This window comes from Asparagus officinalis, chromosome 1, assembly GCF_001876935.1.
Source record: "Asparagus officinalis chromosome 1, Aspof.V1, whole genome shotgun sequence".
In the NCBI taxonomy this organism is placed as follows: domain Eukaryota; kingdom Viridiplantae; phylum Streptophyta; class Magnoliopsida; order Asparagales; family Asparagaceae; genus Asparagus; species Asparagus officinalis.
The window spans coordinates 55643964-55652035 of record NC_033794.1 but is presented as its reverse complement, the minus strand read 5'-3'; the positions used below and the strand labels follow the sequence as shown (position 1 = coordinate 55652035).

Genomic DNA, 8072 nt, shown 5'->3' with positions numbered 1-8072 from the left:
ACAAACTAGAGTTGAACTAGTACACGCAGGTCAAATAGACTCAATGATCACCTAAATTCAAATGTTAAGTTCCAAATCAAACTCTAAAAATACACACACACATGCACACGCGCACACACACACACACATGAAAATGAGAGCAATATGTTACAATGAAAAATCTATCTTCTACACTCAAAACCAACCAAACCAAATCAGTTTTTTTTTACAAACATACATTAGGAGAAGATAAAGTTTACAAACAAATAATCCATCAATCAAAGAGAAATTTGCATTTAAGAGCAGGCTTGGCTGCCTAAGAGATACAAAGTACACTAGTAGAAAGATGAAGTTTACAAACAAATAATCCATCAATCAAAGAGAAATTTTCATATAAGAGCAGGCTTGGTTGCACTCACAAAACTACATAAGAACAAAAGCTGAGATTGATGGCATCTGGCATCAGAGGACTTAGCTTGAGGTGAATATTTATATCCTGAAATCAAAAGATGCGCGTATCAAAAGAATAGTAGACAGAATGTAAAAGTCACCAGCATTTCATATCTCTAAGAGTTTAATAGGAAAATAAACTTTAAATTTAAATCAACTAACCAGGAATGTTCTAATCAGATGCTCTCCCTTCAGATAGAAATAGGACTACGATACGAGCTCTACGTCTCGCACAATTCTTTTGGTCTATTGAAATCAGTTGATCGGAGATGAGGCTGAACATGTATAACATCAAGAACACCCCACAATCTAGGCTACTGCAAGTACAAATATTACAAGTACAAATATAAAAGTTTTGACCTGCAAGATATAATTTCTATGTGTTAGCACATATGAAAAAATTACAACATACAAATAAGTTGAATACACTAACCCAAGTTATCAAGGTACATCAACACTTTCTATCTCATGACAAGATCTAATATCTAAATTCCAATCATCAGGAATGGAGGACATAAGCTTCACTCTAAAATCAATAGCATCGAACATGTATCTACCGAGAGAGGAGTAATGATAAAACCTTTCATCCTTCACAGATAATACCAACATGTGCCAATGAAATAAAGTTAAAAGTGGGAAAATAATCTTATCAAGTTCATGGAAATGTATAGTCGTTATTGACTTAAACATGCATTCAACATTTGACATATTATTTTTATTAATGCGTCTCTACAAAAAAAACAAAGAAAAGATAATTTTTAGTATTTAAGATAACATATAAATGCTACTTATAATCCCTATTCAGATTTGTACTTACGATTACCCATGGACTACAGATGTGCATGTCCTTTGCATATTTTGGCTTCTCATCCAACAACAAATTTAGAAGCAAAACATATGATTCTATGACCTAAAATGTACATAATTAAATTGAAAACATTAGGGTTATATACTACAGATGTGTATTATGTGAAGCATGAAAAAAAACGGGTACGTCTATCGCAACTAATTGCATCTCCTTTAAGTAATTCTAATGCATCCTTACAGGTTAACAAAGCATCATTAGACGTCTACACTAATGCCTCCCCACATATGAAAAACTTAGTAAATATGTTAATGAAAATACTAAACGAGTCATAAAATGGGTCATTCAAAATTCCTTATATGGTCATATTCTTGTCCTTCCAAAAGTTATTGAGTAGCTCTCTCATTATCCCTTACTTCCCTCCTTCCCAGATAAATTGGTACTCCTTTTCGATTGGTGAGCGGGACAAAGGGTGAACGCATAGATGGTCCAGCAAGCCGAGATCTCGACAAAACCGTTCTTTTGATGGAATGGGTTTTACGATTCCCTTCAATCACCGTAGTATTGCGAGGGTTAAGAACAAAGACGTCATCATCCACTTCTATTGAAATTGTGTCCATTTTGTCAATAGCACCATCTCTACCATCATCTTGATCTACATTCATTATATCAACATCTCCCTCTTTGTCATTTCTCTCATTTCCATCACCATCAATCTTCGCATCTCCACCAACATCCTCATCTACATCTCAACCATCCCCCTCATCTCTAGCTCCACCATCATTTTCACCTCTGCCTACATCTCTATCATCCTCCTCATTCTCGTCATCCTCATCTCCGCCATCACTATCAACATCCTCTTGCTTTCCACCAAATATTTCCCTCTTCATCTTCAAGAGAAGGTCTAATTCCACTTTTTTATCATGTATGAGCCTATCTAAATCAGCTTTAGTGATTATCTACATGTAAATAAGCTTAAGTCTTGTTAAATTCATGGATGAACATCAAATATAAATCATTTTCTAAAAGCTACCCATGTCAAACAAGTTTATAATGTATAAGTAATTGAGCTATTAACTAACATGGAATAAAAATATGCAGAGACGCTCGATTATACGCTTCAGATTATCATGCTATACTTTTAGATTGTCCCGCTATACTTTCAGATTATCACTCTACACTTTTATATTATCATGTTACACTTTCAAATTATCCTGCTATACTTTCAGATTATCATGCTATACTTTCATATTGTAGTTTTTGTACATTTTGTTTTTTGAAACTTTTGTGAATAATATTCAAACTCTGAGAAACCTAAAGCATGTTAATGAGCCTAACACCATGAAGAAACATGCACTAGTCTACTTAATAAGTGGAGTTTGGAAAAGTATATATCAACCAATTCAAAGATATGTTCCTATTTAGGTTAATTTGCCTAGTCTACTTAATAAGTGGAGTTTGGAAAAGTTACACTAGTTCTCATGACTTGAATCAACTAAACAAAAACATAGAGAAAACACAAACATCCAACAATAAGTTCCATTTTAGTAAAAAACACATTAAAAAACTAATTGATCCTGAATAATAATTGGAAAAGTAACACTAATTTTCCTAGTCTACTTAATAAGTGGAGTTTGGAAAAGTAACACTAGTTCCCAAAGAACTTATTTAAACTAACCATTATACCTTTCCATTGAATTTTGTAGCGGCAGCTTCTGTAGTGGCAGCTTCAGTAATCCTCTCTTGAAATTTTAGATCCCTCGAGTTATTATCAAACTTCCTAAAACTAGCCGAGTCTCTAACTAAATCTTGCACTTCATTCCTCCATAAAGTTTTTGGACACTTGTAGAAGCTTAGGATGGATTTTAGGGATTCAGCTCATTCGCAAAGGCTTAACTTCCTCACAAGCTCATAAAACAAAATCTGTCAAAATATGAAACTTTTAGCGCAACAATAAATATGACTAAATGACATAAATATATAAAATGGAAAATAACATAAATATATAAAATGTTAACTTACTACCAAAACCGAGGCAAAACAGCCCATATAACCACCTCTAGATCAATTTCCCTTGGACGTATTCGTGATGGTCTTCTTAGACTTATTTATCTTAGCCCATAACACATTATATACTACTTCTACCCAATTATACTCCTTAAGAGTATCCAATTTCTTAGCATATCTAAATGCAAACAAATGACAACCCCAATTACTTTGAGGGCATAATATAAAGTCTATAATGAAAGCCACAAGCATCTGTGGCAAAATAGGATCTCTTCGCTCGGTCATCTCCTCGATAAGTTCACCCATCCTATCTCATCTAGCACACACACACAACCTTCTTCTTTTCCTCATTAATTTTTTTTCTTTCCTCTTCTAGTCCTACGCTTCCTATTCTCCTCAATTTATGCCTTTGTCCTAAATGAAAGCACGAGTTTGTAGATTGTCTCACGATCACTTCTATAGAACCTCGTATCTATTATAGATCCTCCCATCGGAAGACCCGTAATCCTCTCAATATCTTTAACACCAAAGTAGGTCCATTTTCCTCTAATTTCGAAATTACTTTTTTCAACATCAAATACTTCTAACAAACAATCGACTAGAAGTGGCTGCATTGGAACATTAGGAACATCAAGATATCCATAAAATGGCGTATCTCGAAGGCCGTCCAATGATCCTCCTACAATGTAGATGAAATACGATTTTGAATTATCTCCCGAAAGTAGACCACATTGGATGGAATTCTAACTACTTCCATAGCCATAGGTTTACTGTAAACAAAATAAAATATAAGACAACTTTAATATTATATCAATGTTATACTTTTTTTTACTAAATGAGCTACCATTAACATCAAATACATGCACGTGCAATAATATAAGAACATAACAACTAACATAGATGAACCTTTTTGAAGATTATACAACAAACAAAATAATCTTATACATGACAATTAATTAATCAATTGTCTAAATGAGTTAAATATATTACAGTTGTCATTATTATTTACAATTGTGCCAATTGGTATCACCATATAATTGAGCTAACTAACATCAAGACCAATTCAGGCACTAATAGCTTCTTTGTAAAACAATCTACAAAATCTTGCCGACGAATAACTGGTCCTTGTAGAAAATTCACTTGCTATACTGCTAGCGCTTGAACTTAGGTGAAGATGTAGTTGTCGGACTAATCGTATTATTTTACAGCCAACAGGATGAAAAGTTCCACCTGAACTTGAGAGAAATTATAGCCAAGACCAGTGACCAAGACCAGCAACCAAATTTTGGCTGAAAAATTCTGGCTAAAAATTCCCAAAATTCTAAAAAGTTCAATTTCAAGCCAAGACCAGCAACCAAACCAATAAATATGCCATCTATTACCAAAATAAAGCCACCAACTATTACCAGCAACTAAAAAGTTCAATTCCAGAATTCTAAAATATGCTATCTATTACCGACAACTAAAAAGTTCAATTTCAAGTTGATATATTCGTGCTATAAAGCATTTTAATTTACAATAGAATGCTGAAACGAAGAAAATTAAGATATTTATTACCTCTACTGATAGGAAAGACACTAGAGAAGGCGGCGGTCGGTGGTTAGGAGAGGCGTTGGAGGAGGTGACGGCAGGTAGGCGAACCATAGGAGGAGGCGACAGTAGCTGTAAGGTGAAGAACTATTAGAGAAGTTACTGATGCCAGTCACTCGAACTACTAGACAGAGGAGGTAGCGACAGTCACGCATTGGATCAATTGAGGGAAAGAAGGAAGATTATGGGTTAGGGGTCTAATTGGGGGCAAATTTTGGTCACAATGGGGATTTTCCCTCGGTTAGGGCTCAAAGACGAGACAGAGACAAAGGCAGAGAAGAGGGATTGATGAGAGATGAGAACGGGGAAGAAGAGGAGGGATTTTTTTCTCAGTTAGGGCGCAGAGACAAGACGGAGAAGAAGATGAGGGATTTCTTTTTAAATTTGGGGTTTTTCGATTTAGGCTGAGACATGAGAATGGGAAAGAAGAGGAGAGAGAAGTACTAGTTCAAGTGGGGGTGTTGAAAGGGGTATTTTGGGTTTTTACCATGTTTATGTATAAATACAAGATGCTCTGCCTATTGTATTTTGGAAGTTGGGTTTAAAGACAAATAGAAAAAGCTGATTGGGTTTAAAGATACAAGCAAAAGTTATTGGGTTTATAGATAAACTAGAGTAAACAATTGAGCCTAAAAATAAAAACCTCTTTCTTTTTTGGGAAAAATGTGTCCAGACGCCAAAAGCAGAAACTTTATGTGATGAGGCCCCTTGTATTTTTCCCCACGCGGATAAGCCCCAAATACGCACAGTATTTGCGATGAGGCTCCGAAAAGACCTTTTTCTATTAAGGCCCAACGGAAGTTATGATCGTGCCCCTCTGATGGGACTGAACTCGGTTAATACGCCGCAGCCCTATTCAAGTACCCTTCCTTTCTTTCTCTCTCTTCCACCGCTTAGGATCCTCAAAAACTCTTCATCTTTCTAATTTCTGTTTGGATTTCAGTAGTTCTAGGGTTTTCACCAGAAAAATATCGTCCATTGAAGGATCCGTTAACGACTACGAGGTCGTTCAACGAGACGAGTCGGTGGGCAAAGACGGTTCATCTGTGGTTGGCAGTGCGGAGGAAGCTACTCTAACCCTTATGGAAATGCAGAAGCAGGCAATAAAATGGTGAGCCCGAAAAAGAAGAACAGCATTAGCTCGTCGTACCAACGAACCCCCCCAAAAAAACAGTAAGTGCTATGTTATCCAATATTTGTGAACTCGACCTAATTTTCCCTAATTTCAGCTCATCTTAAACAATGCTAGGTTTTCCCACAGTATTGTTAGTTCTAGTCTGAGTCCACATGAGTTCTAGTTTGAGTCCAATGTTATTTCTAGTTTGAGTCTAATGTTAGTTCTAGATTGAGTCCAATGTTAGTTCTATAACAGTACGCGTTAGTTCTATTATATTCCCGTTAGTGTTAGGTCTATTATGAGTTCATAGGTCTTATTGAACTTACAAATTCGAAATATTTTTGCAGGGAAAAAGTTACTCTTACAGGTGCGGCCGTATCACTAAGGTTAACCGTCAATATCGGGGCCTATTGGGAATTCATGAAGCGAATTACCCCGAAGATTCGTCTGTGGCATAGGGATGCATACAGTGGTTCTATATTTGAGCACTATACTTTATTTAGGGCTCCTGCGCCTGATCGGCCCACACTTGAACTGCTGCTGAGCTATTTTGACAGAGATAATGACACATTTTTTATACTTGATTCAAAAAGTGGGTGTGTGGAAAATGTTAAATTTGATTTGCAATGGGTCCATAACCATACTTATTTCCCAATTTATGGTGAAGTCATAAGTATCAATCAGGACTCAAGAAGCAGAATATGGATTGAGTCCAATGTTAGTTCTATAACAGTACGCGTTAGTTCTATTATATTCCCGTTAGTGTTAGGTCTATTATGAGTTCATAGGTCTTATTGAACTTACAAATTCGAAATATTTTTGCAGGAAAAAGTTACTCTTACAAGTGCGGCCGTATCACTAAGGTTAACCGCTAATATCGGGGCCTATAGGGAATTCATGAAGCGAATTACCCCGAAGATTCGTCTGTGGCATAGGGATGCATACAGTGGTTCTATATTTGAGCACTATACTTTATTTAGGGCTCCTGCGCCTGATCGGCCCACACTTGAACTGCTGCTGAGCTATTTTGACAGAGATAATGACACATTTTTTATACTTGATTCAAAAAGTGGGTGTGTGGAAAATGTTAAATTTGATTTGCAATGGGTCCATAACCATACTTATTTCCCAATTTATGGTGAAGTCATAAGTATCAATCAGGACTCAAGAAGCAGAATATGGATGGAATACTTCGTTAATCTTTTTATTTCTGAAGAGGTTAAGAAGTTAAAAAAAGCAGAAACCACCCAACGTAAACACCTCGAAGGGCATCTGGAAAGGCTAGTGGAATCTACAGAAAAGAGGGATATCCAGGATTTTGTTCTGCTACAAATCCTGTACCAATGCTCTATGATATGGAGCCCCAGAGGCGGGGAAGGTATCCCTAGATCCTTACTCAAGTACCTGGACAACATTGAGAGGGTCAATTCTGTTGCATAGACCCAGTTTTTTATGATGAAATTATCAGAGACATTGGAGTTGCTTTGGGAGGAAAGGAGAAGTGAGGGGTCACATATGTCCCAGGTTACATGACACTATTGTGTGTAAGTTCCATATTTGACTTATCTTGGTTCATTCTAGTTCTAATTTGTGTCGTGTGAGTTCTAATTATGCCATGTTAGCTCTAATCCTTGGTTCATTCTAGTTCTAATTTGTGTCGTGTGAGTTCTAATTATGCCATGTTAGCTCTAATCTACACCATGTTAGTTCTATCGCTAATTTGTGTCGTGTGAGTTCTAATTATGCCATGTTAGCTCTAATCTACACCATGTTAGTTCTATCGCAAATTTTGTTAGTTCTAATTTGTGTCGTGTGAGTTATAATTTATGCCTTGTTAGTTTTAAGATATACCATGTTAGTTCTAGCTGCACCCATGTTAGTCCTAACATAGGACATGTTAGTTCTACCTGGGCTCATGATGGTTCTAACATAGTTTATGTTTGTTCTAACATATTTCTACCATGTTAGTTCTAGTTGCACCCATAGTTTACTCTCTTTAGTGTAGTCTAGTATTATTCTAAATGCTAAATATATTTGCTACAGCTTTGGTACTATGAGATGACCGGCATAAAGAAATATGTCCTCGTAGACTGCTCCAGACCTCCAATGACAAATTGGGTACCA

General features: G+C 36.2%; 1 long non-coding RNA gene across 1 annotated transcript; it reads right to left on the bottom strand.

The window, feature by feature from the left end:
• On the bottom strand, positions 254-5265 carry LOC109824479. The gene is made up of 4 exons (XR_002242655.1): positions 4799-5265; positions 2921-3157; positions 592-789; positions 254-475 (listed from the first exon to the last, which is right to left on the bottom strand). It is a non-coding gene; the product is annotated as an uncharacterized LOC109824479 (long non-coding RNA).